This window comes from Mustela erminea, chromosome 3, assembly GCF_009829155.1.
Source record: "Mustela erminea isolate mMusErm1 chromosome 3, mMusErm1.Pri, whole genome shotgun sequence".
Lineage (NCBI taxonomy): Eukaryota > Metazoa > Chordata > Mammalia > Carnivora > Mustelidae > Mustela > Mustela erminea.
Window position 1 is genome coordinate 130,475,095 of NC_045616.1, and position 18,708 is coordinate 130,493,802.

The window sequence follows — 18,708 nt, forward strand, 5'->3', positions numbered from 1 at the left end:
TTGAATTGCTTTAAAGCCAGACTTTTAAAATAAGGATATAGCACTAATGATGATAAAGATTTCCTATTAATACCAGTTTTCAAAAATTCTTACAATGATTTAAATAACAATGTGTGTGTTATATTTCCTGTTACCCTGTATGTTTTTGTATAGATTTTCCTAGATTGGTTGCTCCCACTCTCTTTACTTGCCATTTTATGACAAAGGCTGATTTTTCTCCCAGCCTTATTTTCTAAGGATTTCTGATCAGGTTTTAGCCTCCAGGCCTGAGAACTCATTCTGAAGGTGCAGAAACGGGGGGTAGTGTTGCTGGAAGATAGAAGCTTATGGCATCCTCGGTGAAGAAATCCTGTCCAGCAGGAACATCGTCATGACTCTCCTGCATCCTCCAGGAAGAAATCATCTCTTTCCCACCACACTCTGTGCATTTTCCAAAATGTCTTATCTCCATGAAGTGGGCACAGGGTGTAACTCATCTGTATGTCTTGCTTCCCCCCTCAGTCCCTCAGCATGTCCTACATAAAGAAAGTGGGTTGAACTTGATTTTTGGACTTGATTTTTGGACTGGAGCATGGAACTAAAAACCCAAGAAAACACGAGATTGCCACGGAAATGTAAATTTTGAATTCTGTTTGATGATATCACATTATTACAATTAAGTACAGGGTTTCTTATATTATTATTGTGGTTTAATAGGGGGTTGCCAAATAAAGATAAAGACAGGAAAGAGTAAACTGCCACCCAGCTCCGTTCCTTTTTTGGGACAGGGTTTGGGAAAGCTAGAAGAAGGGTAAGGAAGAAAGTTTTAAAAGGGACCAGGTATTAGCAACCACACACACATCTCTAGGTTAGAGTTTGATTAGGATGTCTTAAAGAGGTTCTCAAGATAAAAGATCCTTAATTAAGTTGAGGAAAATCTACGCATTGGTTCTTAAGCTTTCTGGGGTCACATGCTCCTTTGAAATTCTCACAGAATCTATGACCCTGTCCCTTAGAAGTTAAAAGCATGAGCATATAATTTGCATCCAATTTTAAGGGGTTACCAGACCCTCTGAAACCCATCCTCGGATTAAGAATCTCTAGGAAGGGACGCCTGGGTGGCTCAGTTGGTTAAGCAGCTGCCTTCGGCTCAGGTCATGATCCCAGCGTCCTGGGATCGAGTCCCACATCGGGCTCCTTGCTCGGCAGGGAGCCTGCTTCTCCCTCTGCTTCTGCCTGCCATTCTGCCTGCCTGTGCTTGCTCTCTCCCGCTCTCTCTCTCTGATAAATAAAATCTTTAAAAAAAAAAAAAAAAAAAAAGAATCTCTAGGAAGATCAAGTGGCCCTGGATCTCCTCAGATCCCCGGTGGACAGTTTCCACACAGATGAGAAGCGGAGTGACACTCATTATAATTCTGACATTATAAGTCTGCGGCTTTACCTGTATAGAGAGAGCAAGGATTTTAGACAGGAACCAGTACTTTAACATCCTTGTGCTCCAGCAGGCTCTGTGAAGAACTTCTTGGGTCTGAGTCCTTCCTGGGCATCTCTGAGAGCACCTCACGGCCATGCTGTCTCTGCCGCTCGCCTACCTGAGCCCCAGCCAATGAGTACCTGCGTGGCAAGGACCTGCGCCTTATTCTAGCTCCCAGAGCTCAGCCCATTCCCTGCCACTTATCTGATAAATGTCCAGCGAAGAAAGATGAATTAACTTACCAATTTATTGGTAACTTATTGACCGTTACGTTTGGGTATGATTTAGTAGAGGTAAATATTTTTAGTTATAAGCGAATCCTGCTGTCCCAACACTTACTTAAGTATCTCAGAAATCTTATTTCAGTCCATATTTCCGAGGCCAGAGGTCCCGTCTGCTGGCTGTTGGGATTCCTGGCCTCACCTTCTTGGGTAGGTGAAAGCTTAGTCAGAATTCCATCATCCCACAGCGAACTGTTAGGGGGCTGCTTAGAAAAGCAAAACTCCCCCATTCTTGCTCCTTCCAAAGGATCAGCTCTCCCCAGTCACCCACGTCTCACTCATGCCTCCTGGAACCTGTTCTTTGACTCCCCACGCTTGGTCAGGTCTTCTCTGCTTTCCTGGAACCTGCCCCCAACCGCACCCCCCTGCCCTGTGCTCCTGATTTGGGCTCTGTTTCTTCAACTCTGTTCAGGCCTGGGATTTACAGTTGGGTTTTAGACTGGATACCCTGATTAACTTCAGGCGCCCCCAGGAATTCCTTTTCTCTCCTCCTAATTCGACATAGAGAGTCAAGCACAATTGTCAGGCGTCAGGCTTTATCTTGCACTACATACCCTCTACCTACAACTTAAATTTCTTGCATGATGGCCTTGAAACCAATTGTCTTGCCTTAATAGCTAGGGAGATAGTTAATCTTCTGTTTAGATCAGATAAAGAAGTTTTTACAATTTTGAAAATGTAGCGATGGGTTTGTATTGATGAATGGCAACTTGTTGAAACAGGCAGCAAGCCAACTTGAAAAAAGTTGGGCCCTTAACTCATCCTACTCCCAGATAAATTACAAATAGGTCACTGCGTAAATGTAAAACAAATGAAACCAGAAAATCCTAGAAAAAATTAAAAAAAAATTTTTTAGAGATTTTATTTATTGGACAGAGAGAGAGCCAGAGAGCATAAGCAGGGGGAATGGCAGAGGGAGAGGATACGCAGGCTCCACACTGAGCCGGGACCCTGATGCAGACGGAGCTCAATCCCAGGCTCCCGGGATCATGACCTGAGCTGAAGGCGATGCTTAACTGACTGAGCCACTCAGGCGCCCCACCCCCCAATTTTTTTTATGATCTCAGAGAAGGCCAGAAAAGAAAACATTAAATTTGACTACATAAATTGATAACTTTGCCGAAAGGTGTCATAAAGAAATAAAACAAATTATTATTACTTTTTTAAGTAGGCTCCATACCCAGTGTGGAGCCCAGTGAGGGACTTGAACTCATGGCCCTGAGATCAAGACCTGGGCTGAGATCAAGAGTAGGACATTTAACCGACTAAGCCACCCAGGCACTGCAAATAAAACAAATTAAACGATAAACTGGAAAAGCTTGCCAACATATATGATGGACAAAGGTCTGATTTTCAGATAAATAATTTTTACAAATTGATTAGGAAAATACCAATATCTCCAAAAAATTGGTAAAGAACATGAGCAGACATTTCACAGAAAATCCAAATGGGTCTGTAACATGGACAAAGAGCATGCTCTCCCTGAGCAGGGAGCCCAGCTCAATTCCAGGATCCCGGGATTGTGACCTGAACCGAGGGCAGACACTTAATCAACTGAGCCCCAGGGTATCCCTACAGAAACATTTTTTGGCGAAAGAAGGTTTGGGAAACAGGGATCCTCATTCATTACTATGGAGAGTATAAACGGGTACAAGTGCTTGGAGAGCAAACTGGCATTAACTAGGGAAGTGCGAGCGTACGTGCCCTTTGCCTCAATGATTCTACTTCTAGAGTTAACTTATGCACGCTGCACAGAAATATACCTATTTCTAGTATAAGGATTGCTAGACTGAGATTCACGACTGCATTGTTTTTGCAGCAAAAACTAGACACTGTTTTTGTGGCCATCAGTAGGGAACTGGTTAAATGACAGTCCGGATTACTATGCACTTAAGAAAAGAATGAGTTACAATATCCAACAGGAACTGTTAAGAGATCAGAAGAGTGTATATAAATGTGATGTCAGGAGCATAAGAGAGAGGAGGGCACCCCTAAGGACCTGGCAATAATTACTGCGCCTGGGGAAAAGGATTGGGCTGGGGGCAGAAGTGAGAGAAAGGTGTACTTTTCACTATTTACTCTTTTATCATATTTACATTTTCCCCATATGCATGTACCTAGACTTAAAGAGGAAAACAATTAAAAATATGTAATGTGTTGCCATCATACCCAATAAGTTTGTTTTATTTTGGTTAAGCAGAGAAATTACAAACCTAATTCTCTAATATCCAATGGACTGTTTTTAAAGTCAAAACACAATTGGGAATTCTGATTAAATACGGAATATTTTTGTACTTTCATTTATTTCTACTTCCTTCCAAAAACCCACAGCAGGAATAGGAAGAAAAGGGGCATAAACTCACAGGGACAAAGAAAATAAGAGACAGGAGAGCAGCCAACGTGAGATGTCCACATGGTTCTATGGGGTCCAAAAGCAAACTGAGGAGCAGTGAGTGACTTGGCAAAGACAGTCACAAAAAGTACGACGTCTACTTCATTGGCATGCTGCCAAGATTCACCTTTCGGAATGCTCGAAAGACTTCAGACTCTGAGAGACCAAGTCCCTCTATGTTTGGAGGAATGAAGCAGACCAAAACACAACAGGAACTGTTTGAAATGTGGAGCAGTAAGACCCCCAGTCATCTCTCAAAGACAGCTTGTTATTTTCTCCGCCCATCCATAGCCCAGCCCAGAGTGCAAGGCCTAGGACAAAAGGTTCGATCAGACTCTGGGTTGTGGGATTCCCCATTCCCTTCTCTTCTTACCCTCGCACTCTGAGTTTCTAGAATGGAGGGACACACCTGTATAATCTTCCAGGCAGGGAATTCCTCTCTCATTCTCTCTCTCTCTCTCTCTTTGTATTAAGTAAACTCTATCTCTAGCGTGGGGCTCAAACTCATGACTCTGGAATCAGAAGTCACATGTTCTACTGACTGAGCCAGTCAGGTGCCCTGGATTCCTCTTTTGGATAAACCAGATCCCTCAAGAGGAAAGATCTCCTGAAACCAGTATTTGCAGATTCTTCAACACCAACGCCGTCTGACCACCTACTGTGCAGTCCTCCATGTCTGGCTCTCTCTGCAGTGGGCTTCCCATCAGATTTTAGTGCCTTCTGCTTTGAATGAATGTCAAGTCGAGATGCACCAGACACCTGAGGAAAGGCTCCAAAATCAAAGAAAGAAACCATCCTTAACCAAAACAACAACAACCCAAAGGAACTTGAAAGAAACAGAGAGCGATGCAGGAAGCAGAAGACCAAAGAAAAGATATTGCATCTTTAAAAAAACAGGACAAAATGCTAAAAGAAACAAACATAAGCCCTCCGAGAACCAAAAAGAGTTCTTTTCAAAAGTGAAATTAAAGAATTCGATTTAAGATTTGTAAAAAAAACAAAAACAAAAACAAAACTAGAAGACATGAGCAATAGAGAAAAAAGAAGAAAATTAGGTAATCAACTCAGGAAGTCTAACATCTAATTATTAGAATTTCTAGAGTTACATTATTGTGTCCCCAGTAAGACATACGGTTCCTCTTGTACTTGAATTGCCAACAAATTTCAGCAATTTCAAAAACAGTAATGAATAAGGGAAAACTCCAGATTCTCAAATATTCCAGTAGAATAAAAAAGGAGAAGAAAAAAAATCTATTGGAAAGATAAACCCCATTTAGGTATGTGTATAACGAATACTGTTTTTATTTTATGTGATTTTTTCCCCTAAAGACTTTTCTTAGATGTTTGGAAATAGGAATCCTGATTATAGGTTGTGTTGTGGGGTTGCTATAAATAGCTTATATTTAGATTACCTTCTAGGAGGGTTCCAAAACATCAAGTTACATCATGCTAAAAATATGCAAATGATGGATATGACATCACCCTTTTCTCAGATGCATTCGTTGGGGGCTTTACCTTTACCCTTTTGATTTTGACCAATTTTTATAGACATAAATGAGCGCTTAGAAACCCAACCAGCCAAAAACATGGAGTCACATCACTATAGATCAAAGTTTCTGGAGGAGGCAGATTGGTCCTTAATTATTAGCTTACTGTTGCTGAATAGCAATGCATTAAATAAGATTAAAGAAAACAGAGCTTACTTAGTAATTCCTTCTCTTGACTTGCAACCCACTGGGAAGAGTATATCAAAGAAAACCAACTGGCTTATGTTCTCTTTGTCTGAGTTTAAATTACAGAACTTCTGAGCCAAGCTTTCAGACAACCTTTTCATTGGTTGGCAAGGGCAGGCACTGGTTTGCTTAGAGGAAAAGCTGGGTTTTCTCTGTGTGGCAACAGGACGCAATGATAGACAATCCCACTGAATCCTTTCTCAGGCATGGTGCAAACTTAGAGAGGATCTTTAGGAAATAGGCTTCATTTAAAAGTATTTTTTACCACTTAAAAATAATTTGCACTGGGGCGCCTGGGTGGCTCAGTAGGTTATGCCACTGCCTTCGGCTCGGGTCATGATCTCAGGGTCCTGGGATCGAGCCCCACATCAGGCTCTCTGCTCAGCAGGGAGCCTGCTTCCTCCTCTCTCTCTGCCTGCCTCTCTGCCTGCTTGTGTTCTCTCTCTGTCAAATAAATAAATAAAATCTTTAAAAAAAAAAAAGGGGGGCGCCTGGGTGGCTCAGTGGGTTAAAGCCTCTGCCTTCAGCTCAGGTCGTGATCTCAGGGTCCTGGGATGGAGCCCCGCATTGGGCTCTCTGCTCAGCTGGAAGCCTGCTTCCTCCTCTCTCTCTGCCTGCCTCTCTGCCTACTTGTGATCTCTGTCTGTCAAATAAATAAATAAAATCTTAAAAAAAAAAAAAACTGTTTAAAAAAAAATAATTTGCACTGCCTTAGCTTTTGGCCTTAGCTCTTTATTTCTCAAAACACATGTCCAGATCTTCATGGGGAGGGGACCACTGGGAAATTTTGAAGCAAACGGAAAATCAGCATAAACTGGGTGTGCCCTAGTGAAGAAGAGCAGTGTTGTTCTTAACACTACATCTCGCCCTGCCTGACCTTACAGGCTCCTTCACTGGCTACTCAGCGCAGGTGTCCCCCATTCCACTTAACATCCACCATCCATGCCCCGTCCACCCAGTCTGATGAACTTACACACCAGCTCATCCCACACGGAGTTCTACCACACTTGAGGTCCCCTCAGCCATCAAGGTCAGCCTCAACCATCAAGGTGACAGATTCAAATACCTAGAGGGCCATGCAGGTATTCTAGGGGGCTTGGAGAAATGCCCGAACCTTGCTTAATGCCCATCCCAAGCATGATGAAAAAGGCCACACTCAGTTCCAGCCAGCTGCTAGAATGCAGGCTTATTTTCACCTTGCCTTTTATTTAAAAGCAGCTGGAAATCAAGAAAGTTTTGATGAACTCTCTCAATTTTTAAATGGTGGATTAAATATTTTTAAAAAATATCCTGTGGCCAAGGAAAACTGAAATATAAGGCCAGATTTGGCATTCAGGTTGCCAGTTTGCAGTCTGCTCTAGGTTTTCTAGGAACATCACCAGAAGAAAAGGGGAGGGTCATCCAAAGGTCCACAGTCAAGGTCAACTGAGAGTGGCACATGTGATACCACTCAGGGATCTGCGTTTAGTACCTTGCAGTATTGTGGTAGATCTCTCTCTCTCTCTCTTTCTCTCTCTCTCTCTCTCTCTCTCTCACACACACACACACACACACACACACAGTGTTTTGCTCATTTGCTTGTTTAATTCAGTGTTCATAAAACTTATTTAACCATCTAATTCATCCTTACAGACTATCTTTTTGTCATTGGCATTTTTCTTTTTAGATTTGATTTATTTATTTGACGCAGAAGAGACTGTGTACAAGCAAGGGGATGGCAGGGAGAGGGAGAAGCAGGCTCCTGCTGAGCAGAGACCACAATGTGGGGCTGGATCCTAGGACCTTGGAATCATGACCCAAGCCGAAGGCAGACGCTTAACAGGCTGAGCCACTCACACTCTCCATGTCATTGGCATTTTTCTTACAACTCTGCCCACAAAGTTAGACAAAACTATGGAATGTTCAACTCTCCATTGACTATCTGTAGGAATTTGGGTTCTAAGAAAAAAAAATTAGTAAAACTATTCAGTATAGAATAAAACAGAAAATGGATTTAGTTGAGTTTAATCCACAGATGTGACAGTCTAGCTGGGAGATGCCTACTTCTGTGACATCTAGAATGACACAGTACTTAGCAATCAAGTATCTTTTAACCTTGGGAAGATTTATCGTCCGAACCAGAAATGTTGAAGCGACTCAAATCCCATAGTATTAATACTTTTGTTTTGATGATGTATGGAATGGTATTTTAGGTACTTACAATGTAAAGAAAATTTAGCAGAATAAATAACAAAAAGTTTGGTGATTCTAATTTTATTTTTATTTTTTTTTTAAGATTTTATTTATTTGAGAGAGAGACCATGAGAGAGAGCATGAGCGAGGAGAAGGTCAGAGGGAGAAGCAGACTCCCCGTGGAGCTGGGAGCCCGATGTGCGACTCGAACCCGAGACTCTGGGATCATGACCTGAGCCGAAGACAGTCCTCCAACCAACTGAGCCACCCAGGCATCCCGGTGATACTAATTTTAAATGAAGAATTGAATAATTGATTTAGATTTGTGGTTTTGAGTTGAAAATTTATTGTTCATAAATAGCATAGGAATGTATTTAAGAAAATATAAGGTTCACCCTGTTTATATGTTTAAATCATATTTATAAGAATTATTAGTATTTTAGAAGCATTTTGTTAATCATATAAAATATTTAAAAGGAAATGAAATCAACTATACAGTATAAAATGTTTTAAAAGTTTTGAAGTTTTAAATGGGATCTAACACTAAATTTAAAAAATGATTTTTAGATGAGAAACTGGACCACTTTCCTACACCATGTACAAAAATAAAATCAAAATGTATTAAAGACCTAAATGAGAGACCTGAAACCATGAAACTCCTAGAAGAAAAGGTAGGAAGTACTTTCTTTGACATTGGCCTTAGCAACATTCTTCTAAATATGTCTCCTGAGGCAAGGGAAACAAAAGCAAAAATAAACTGTTGAAACTACACCAAAACAAAAAGTTTTTGTATAGTGAAAGAAACCATCAACAAAACAGAAAGTCAACCTACTGAATGGGAGAAGATATTCACAAATAATATAAATGATAAGGGGTTATTATCCAAAATATATAAAGAACTTATACAATCGAACACAAAAACAGACAAACAATCTGATTAAAAATAGGCAGGAAACCTGAATAGACATTTTTCCAAAGAAGACATACAGATGGCAGACAGACACAATGAAAAGATGCCCAGCATCATTAATCATAAGGGAAATGCCAATGAAAACCACAATGAGATATCACTTTACACCTGTCACAATGGCTAAAATCAAAAGGACAAAAATATTGGCAAGGAGGTAAAGAAAAAGGAACTCTCATGCACTGTTGGTAGGAGTGTAAACTGATGCAGCCAGTGTGGAAAACAATATGGAGTTTCCTCTAAAAACAGAAATACCATATGATCCAGTAATTTACTACTAGGATTTTACCCAAAGGAAACAAAAACACTAATTCAAAAAGATATATGCATCTCCAATGTCTATTGTGGTGTTATTTACAGTAGCCAAGATATGGAAGCAACCCAAGTGACCGTTGATGAGTGAATGGATAAGGAGGTGGTATATTTATATAATTACTAAGCCATAAAAATCACTAAACCATAAAAAAGAATAAGATCTTGCCATTTGCAACACCACCAATGGACCTAGCGGGTATAATGCAAAGTGAAATAAGTCTGACAGAGAAAGACAAAAAACTTACAATTTCACTTATATGTGAAATCCAAAAAAACCTCAAAACAAATAAACAAACAAAAAGCAGAAATAGACCCACAAATATGAAGAACAAATTGATGGTTGCCAGAAGGAAGATAGGTAGGGGAATGGCTAAAATTGGTGAAAGGGAGCAGGAGATACAGGCTTACAGTTGCAGAATAATTGAGTCACAGGGACAAAAGGTACAGCATAGGGAATATAGTCAATAGTATTGTAAAGATATGACAGATGGTAGCTACACTCATGTTGAGCATAACATAAGGTATAGACTTTTGAATCAATATGTTGTATAGCTGAAACTAATGTAACTCTGTGTGTCAATTAAAAAAAAAGTTTCAGAAAAAAAGATTGTTAGATGAAATGATATATTTGGGGTGTGTTTCAAAATAACCAGGAGTGGGGGAAATAATGGAAACTTAAATGAAACAAGATTGGCCATGAATTGATCATACACAAAGCTGGGTGATGAGAATATGGAAGTTCATAACATTCTTTGTACCACTTTTATATCTGCTTAAAGTTTTCTAGAACTATTTTTTAAAAGATTGTCAAAAATTACTAGATCAAAAATACATTTGTAATTTTAAAATGTTAGGTATTTCACAACAGTGACAAAGAGACGGATGAATGATGTGACATGACAGTCCTGTGGTGGTGGTGGGGGTGCTGTCATCCCCTTGTCATAGATCAAAATAAAAACAAAACACAAAACTAAGCCTGACGAAGTTAAGAAAATTGCTTTTGCCAACAGATCTATGGAAAGATGCTTGACATCACTCATCAGGGAAATGCAAATCAAAACCACAATGAGACATCACAACACAACACGACACATCAACAGCACAAGAAACAGTTAAGTGGAAGATGTGGAGAAAAGGAACCCTTGTGCACTGTTGGTGGGAATGCAAACTGGGGCCGCCACTGTGGGAAACAGTATGGAGGTTCCTCAAAAAAGCTAAAAATAGAACTACCCCATAATCCAGAAATTGCACTAGTGGGTATTTATCCAAAAATACAAAACAAACAAACAACAACAAAAACCCACTAGGGTTGTTTACTGCAACCTTATTTATAACAGCCAAATTATGGAAGCAGCCCAAGTGTCCTTCCCTGTAAAGATTTTGATCTCTCACATAATTCATTTCCAAAACACAAATCTTCCCATCTCCTCTGAGGGACTTTGCCGGCCTCTAAACAAACAAGAAGGGACATAAGGTCCCGGATAGCTAAGGAATAACATTAAAATACAGGATAGAATCCTGGATTGACTCACAAGCAGGTGGCCCTGAGAAAACAAAATGTAGTCTTTATCTCCTCAGAAATAATGAATTTAGGAAACACAGTGTGGGAACATTCATGCCTATTTGCAGCTCACAGCTTATTTTTAGGGGTCTAAAAATATTTGCGTGTCAAAGCAGAAACTGCTCTTTTGCTGCCTCAGAACTTTCTTCAACTCTGGTATAGTATATCCACTAGGAAGCAGGGAATAATGTTTGAGCAATGGCCCCAGGAGAAGAGAGGAAACCTTGTCCTTTGCTATCTGAGCAGAGCTCAAGAAAGCTAGCATGACAGGACACTGCAGGGTGAGGGTCAGGGAGAGGGAGAACAGTGTTCCAGAACAACAGCTCCGACAGTTCAGGGGGATTTGAAACCTTTATTAGGAGCCTCCCATACCTCAGTGATCCCTTCACACTGAGAATCCTTAAGTATTTACCCAGTGGTAGAAGTAAGTAAGGGTGGTGACGAGGGAACAGAAGTTATCAAATATGGAAAAGTGAGCCTGTGTCAGTGTACAAGAACAATCTGAAATAACAGAATGGAGAATTTTAAAAAAAGATCTCACGGATTATGGAAATTTCCCATGTAATAGACACAGCATTCCAAACCACTGGCGAAAGATAAATGATTCCATACGTGATGCTTGTGGAGACTGAACCGACACGTGGTTCACGTAGGCTTTTGCTCTCCCAGCACCCCAAATCCTCCTACCAGATTAAATTAATATAAGCTTCCATGCAAAAGAACACACAGGCTGACCCCTTTTCTGTTAAGGTCACTATTCCAAGACCCATACATATAGAAATTTGAGAGTCACTCTTGGGTGTTTGGACACGTGCATATGTATACATGTGTCCATTTGTGTACCCACTGGAAAAGGTCTGGAAGAATACAGATTGAACTAGCGGACGACAACCCGGCAGGGGTAGAAACAGGGAGTGGGTGGTGCAGACAATGGTTTTCTGATATTCCAAAATGTTTATACCTTCTTACAAAGAAAATTCACAAATATTTGTTGAAGCTTGGTTGTATCAAAGAAACTAAGGTGTGATACGAATGACTATGTCACCGTTTTTAAATGCACTATAATTACTTACAGTACTTATGAGGAACAAATTAATTTCAACAGAACAATACCATCCACACTTTTCAGTGATATTGTTAATCTAAATTTCATTGGTAGAAGTTTTGTTTGTATTTAACATGATAAAATTTGTTTTGCTTTATAGCTGTATACAAGCTATAAGGAAAAAGACTTAGGGTTAAAAAGAGGTTAGGGTCGGGGCACCTGGGTGGCTCAGTCGGTTTAATGTCTGTCTCGGGGTCCTGGGATTGAGCCCCACATCAGGTTCCTTGCCCAGCAGGGAACCTGCTTCTCCCTCTCCGTCCTGTTGTTCCCCCTGCTTTTGTTTGTGCTCTCTTTCTCTCTCTTCCCCCTCCCCATCAAATACAAAACAACAAAAATAAAATCTTTAAAAAAAAAAAAGTTTAGGGTCTAGACCTTCCCACAAAATGTCTGTGTGACATTAAGCAAGTCCCTTCCCCTCTCGGTTTCAGTTTCTTTACTGGCAAGTGAAAGTGATGGACCCCATGAGGTCTGCGGAATCATGCCCTGACCAAAGATTCTTGATTTTAACAATATAGAATGAATTCCAAAGCATCTGTGAAAAAAAACCCCTCTTGAAGTCCAAGTGTCATATTGCCCCCTTCTGGACTTTTATAATATTCACACAAATTAGATTATTAAAAATCCATAAGCCGACATGGACATGCTAAAATACTGTAGCTCAACTCCTTTCCCCTCACAAACAACTTAGAATGGCCAACTTGAATGTTTTCCAGTAGAATTATGACAAGACCACCCAGGAAAGGAGAAAGAGCAAAAAGCATCAGGGGAGTAGGTGTTGACATAGGATAGGACTGAACTCAGGGGAGTTTTACATACAGTAGTATCTCCGTCTCCTCCCCCAAAATGATAAATGTTATTGGTTGGCCTTTATCAGATGTCTACTATGTACAAAGAACTAATTTTTTAACCAATTAAAAAAATTCTTCCAACCACTCTTCAAGCCAGGCCAAGAATATCTGTGTCCTGAGTGGGTCCCGGTTATTCCCATAATTTTGCCCTTTTTCCTCTAAGTTTTTCCATCCTGTGAGGATGTCTCCCTTCCCATTTCCTGCTAGAAGTAGTCTTTGACTAATACTCACTGCGCTGCTACTATCCTGGGGGCACTTAAGACCTCCATCTCCTTATCTGGTCCTCAACTTCATGATTTTTCCACTTCATATGAGTCAAGATTTCTCACAAACTTCCCTTGGGAACAGAGTCCAAGTGCAGGGCACTGTGTCTTCCTCCTACCATTTCTCCATCACCCAGAGCAGTTCTGCTCACATTGGGCTTGACAACTCACAATAGGACTATCTCTACCGTGCCCTCTAATTACTTCCTCTGCAGAGGAAATTGCTTGTATTTGAAGGAGAAATCTCTCATATTTACTCTAAAGTAGAAAAAACAAACTTCTGATTTTCTTCTCTAAATGTACTTCTCTTGCACCTTGGTAGATGACAACACATCCTTCCATTTAAAGTCCAAACCCCGATTCTTCTTACTACCTTATATCTCGTGTTCAATCTGTCAGTAAATCCTATTGGCTCTACCTTCAAAATATGTCCACAACACAATCATTTTATCCCATTTTACCCACATCGCAACCATCCCATTATTACCACTAAGTCCAAACCACAGTCAGGTTTAACGAGATTGTGGTAACCGTCTTTATAACTGGTCTCAGCTTCTGTCTTTACTTGTCCGTGCCATCCCCCAATATGGTCTGTCTCAAACAGAACATCTAGGAAGGTCCTCCTAAAAGATGTCAGACCATGTTACTATTCCACTCAAAACTTTTTTTTTAAAAAAAGATTTTATTTATTTATTTGACACAGAGAGAGAGATCACAAGTAGAGAGGCAGGCAGAGAGAGAGAAGCAGGCTCCCTGCCAAGCAGAGCACCTGATGTGGGGCTCGATCCCAGCACCCTGAGATCATGACCCAAGCTGAAGGCAGAGGCTTAACCCACTGAGCCAGCAGGTGCTCCTACTCAAAACCTTCTGATGGCTTCTCTTCTTCATCAGAATAAAAGCTGAGACCCTTAAAATGGCAGTGCAGGCTCTGCCCAAGGTGGTCTCCCCTGTGGCATCATCTCCTTCAGTCTCTGCCTTCCACTCACTGCACTTCAGCCACACCGACCCCCTCACTCCTCCTAGAGGCCAGCACGCCCTCCCCCCACCTTCTGCAAACTCCTATGGATCCTTAACCTCCACTGTAAGCGTCATCTCTTTGAGGAAGCTTCCCTACCCACCACACTGTAAACACAAGGGAGTTCTCTTTTGTACTTCAGCATCTGTGGCTAGCACTGTAATTTTCTCCACCTTTTTGTACAATTATGACTTCTACATCAGACTGTTTATCTTCTCAGATTGTAAACCCATAAGGGTAGTGATTGTGTTTGACTTTTTTAGACTATATTTATGAGAGCTACAGTAATCAAGATGGTGAGTAAGGATAGACCAGTACATCAAAATAGAGTCTAGAAATTGATCTATATATATCTATATGGTAAATTGTTTTTCCACCAAGGCTCCAAGTCAATTCAATGGAGGGAGGGAACACTTCTCTTTTTAACAAGAGGTGCTGAGTCCACTGGATATCTGTGCCAATGCATCCATGACCTGTATCCTACACCATCCCCAGAAATGAGTTTGAGATGGATCACTGAACTAAACAAACAAACAAACAAACAAACAAAACTAGGACTATAAAGTTTTTGGAAGTATACATAAGACAATAAATCCAGGACCCTGAAGTAGGGCAAGTGTTTTGGACTAGATACAAAAAGCACAAACCATAAAAGAGAAAAAATTTGAATTTGACTTCTTCAGAACTAAAAACTTCTGGGTATAGAAAGATACCATTAAGAAAACCAATAGACGGGGCGCCTGGGTGGCTCAATGGGTTAAAGCCTCTGCCTTCGGCTCAGGTCATGATCCCAGGGTCCTGGGATCGAGCCCCACATGGGTATCTCTGCTTAGCGGAGAGCCTGCATCCCTCTCTCTCTCTGCCTGCCTCTCTGCCTACTTGTGACCTCTGTCTGCCAAATAAATATATAAAATCTTTAAAAAAAAAAAAGAAAGAAAGAAAGAAAGAAAACCAATAGACAAATCCCAGAATACACTACAAATCTAGGGGTCTAAACAGTATCTGACACAAAATGCTCAATGAAATATTTGTTGAACAAATGTATAAAAGACCTGCCTCCTTCCTATCACAACACACAGCTATTCCAACAGGCACAGCCAGCTGAGAAGTCAACCTCCTGCGGCTGTTGAAGGGACACTGCTAGCCAGAGGGAAACTCTATTATACTGGAGGAAAGAAAAGTATCAAGGTTTGTTAGTAGAAATAAAATATGTCAAGTCAGCAAACTCAATAGATTATCTACAGGTTATGAGGATTTATAGTGAATCAGACAAGATAGGGAGTAGATAATTATAGAACATTCACAAAAGTAAATTAGCTAAAAGTACAGGTGTAATTTCACCAAATGGAACAGAAGGCATATACCTCATTCCTCATTGCCTCAGAGTGATGCTAACGATTTTATAAGGAGAACTATACAGGCTAAAACTAGCAAATGAAGGTGGAACAAACAGTATTTTGCCTAGAGGAGCTGGGAGGAGTTTTATCACAAAAGATGGGGTCAGGAAGGGAAAAAATTAGGTAAAAGGGGTTAAACTGATCCTACTTGCTGGAGTATGCTTCTGGGCATGGCATAGACCCAGGCCAACCAGAAATTCTGGTTTGCCAAAAATTGTCCAAACATTTCCCAATGTAATCACTATTAGCTGTTTTTTCACTCTCGGAGTGTTTTTGTTTGCATGATATATAATGTGATCACCCTACTTCTACATGTTATTTTTTCCTTTTAACTTTATTTTTTCTTCCTCTTTCTCTGCATAGTCCCTGAGGATAAAAATAATTGTGTAGTTGCATATCCATCGTGTTGTTTTACTTGTTAGCATCACTCCCTGGAAGGAATCTCAGGCCAAAAAGTGTGAGTTGTCCTTCTCCTGACAATAGTGTATGGCTGGGCTGAGCAACTGCACAACCTGGTGTTCAGACCGGTTCCCTGCTGCCTCCTGTATCCAGGTGAGCTGGACAGTGGGAATCTTCAATGTTACAAGTTGAATTAACATAGTTCTCTTTTCTCCTGAGAGCACCAACTTTTTAATTAATATTTTAATCTACAATTTTATTTTAAACTACATATATTAATCAATACTCTTTCAAAGACCTGGAAACCGAGGCATGGAATGATCCAATTAAATGACTTGTCTGTGATCGTTCAGGATAAAATTATCTAGATGAGACTCCGATTATGATCAGTTTATTTCCAGCTTACCGTCACCACCATCACTCATCCATTTAACAAACACTTATTATGCACCTATAATGTGCCATCACCTTCTTCTCCACGTGATGTGTTATTCAGGAACCCAAAGTTCTGAACATCACTGCACATGCATGACTTAGCAGAGGCAATCTGCTGCTGAGAAAAGAACATCAGGTGCTCACGTTCAATGTTTGAAGTAAGTTCTGTGCTTCTACTAAGAAAGCAGTTGACTGAAGGGAACCTGCTCTTCTACAGTCAGACAAATCTTAATTGTACTCCTGAATTGTTCTTTGGGGGTCCAAGCAATAGTGAGTTATGGAATGCCTAGATGGGGAGAGGGGGGAGGTTCTGCATACAGTGATGGAAATAATCATTCAACCTTTCTACTGTATCTTTCTGAAGTTTTTTTTTTTTTTTTAAACCAAAAAGAGTCTTTCATGATGCTGCTCTTTTACCTGATAAAACCAACTAGGAACAGTCTTTAATTAGTATTCTGAATGGCGGCACATTTACAGTAGAAACATCACCTTTGGATGCCTTTGATTCCTGAGCCCATTGATCTGCCACCACTTTGAAATCTCAGATGGGAATTCATTCATATTGACCTAATTTGGGGGAGAGGGGAGCAACTTCTTCCCAGCCCTCTGAATTATCCATTCAGAAGGCTCCCTTCTCTTCTGGCAACTTCTGGAATGGAGCTGGCTTTCAAAGGTAGAAAACAGCTCTTTGCTATAGTAATCATTTAACAAAATGAAACAAACATAGATAAGAAGAGGGTTGTTCCTTTTTAACAGCTCCAGCCTTTAAATAAGTAAATCTTATGTACATAAATGGCTGCTACTAAGAAGATTTCTAGGTAGCTAGGTACTATGGACAATGGGAACTCTAAAATTGTATTGAAGTTTACTAGATGACCTCAATTAACTATTGTGGTCTTTAATAATAATTGTTATGTCAATAATAGTAGTTAGCTCTTATATATTATATGTTATGTGGTAGACATGGTCCTAGGTGCTTTATGTGTACTAACAATCGAATCCAGCAGTCTGGAAGGCAAGTACTAATACCTCAATTATATAGGAAAGCATAGGGAGGTCATCAGGTGACTCCACCCAGCTGGGATTCAAGCCCAGGCAGGGACATGCCAATCTCGGACATCTTAGCCACTGTAAAGGACTATATAATTATTTCCAAAACGTTCTTACTACAATGAAGCAAATTTCTTTATGCCTCCAATTTAATATTTGGTATAAGGAAAGTCCAACACTTTGTTATACATATCTCTAGACTAGTAGAAAGCAGGTTTTCTTTAGGTGTTGTGGGGGAATGAAAGAAAGAAATAAGTCTAGACTATCACGGGCTTCTCTCAGTGGTCTCAGCCTATCACCAATAGTTTTCTTCTTCCTCTTCTCATGGGCCACGCTCCACCCTTCCAACTTGGTAAATGATAAATTGATCCTGTCTTCCTTTTGCTAAGTGCTAACCAATGGGCTTGTACTTCTTTTTGTTCAGTGACTGGACACCCTGATGAGAACACACAAAGGGAACTGACAGTCTAGTGGGGATGTGGGACACAAGGTGAGAACCCCAGGAGAATCACCAGTGCAGAGCCATGGTCACTGAGAAGAGGCAGAGAATGTGTCCATTTGGAGAGCACAGGGACGTCTAAGACTAAAACTCTCTTGCCTCCTCCCCCAAGATCTGCACTATCCATGGGATGCTTCATTTATTCATTCCACCTTTCCTGAGTATCTACCAAATGTCAACACTGGGCTAGGCATCAGATACATGACACTGAATGAGAAAGACATTGTCTTCTTACTTTTTTACTGTGATTATTACCTCTCCCACACTACAGCAAAATCATGCAATCTTATTCTCTTAATGTCTTCATTATTTACTTCCCCATCTTTTTGGGATGCTCTCTCTCTGTATGGAGAGCATTATTTATTGATTTATATATTAAGTGAGCACCTACTATGTGATAAACACTATTCTTGTGTAGGGGATATGACAATGAGCAAAACAGAGATCAATTCTGTACCTAAAGGTCTCCTAATAATACCCAGGTCTATCTATACTTGCTGTCTGTCCTTCTCTGTTTCTTTAAAGGACATTAAAAATTATAAAAAGTAATAATTATAACCATATGTTGTATTTTTAACACATATAGATGTAATATATATAACAATAATAGCAAAACAAAGGGGAGTTGGGAATGGACCTATAAAGGAGTAAAATTTCTAAATCACACTGCAATTATGTTAGTATAAATTTAAACTGGTTCTGATAAGTTAAAAAATATATTTTAAGTCCTAGAGCAACCACTCAGAAAATAACTAGAAATATATAATTAAAAATAAAAGTCTATCTACATGCAGAAGAAGGAAGTTAGCCTCCTACTTCACAC

General features: G+C 40.2%; 1 protein-coding gene across 8 annotated transcripts in view; it reads right to left on the bottom strand.

Annotated features, from left to right (window-relative positions):
* Positions 1–18,708, bottom strand: part of NIM1K (NIM1 serine/threonine protein kinase) — a 58,977-nt gene that overhangs the window by 19,490 nt on the left and 20,779 nt on the right. For 5 of the 8 annotated variants that reach the window (XR_004284205.1, XR_004284206.1, XM_032337479.1 and 2 more), the window contains one exon: positions 16,481–16,622. The exons of the other annotated variants lie outside the window; for them this stretch is intronic. The gene's annotated coding sequence lies outside the window, so the exon portion shown is untranslated. The remainder of the gene's footprint in view (positions 1–16,480; positions 16,623–18,708) is intronic. 8 annotated transcript variants of the gene reach the window in all.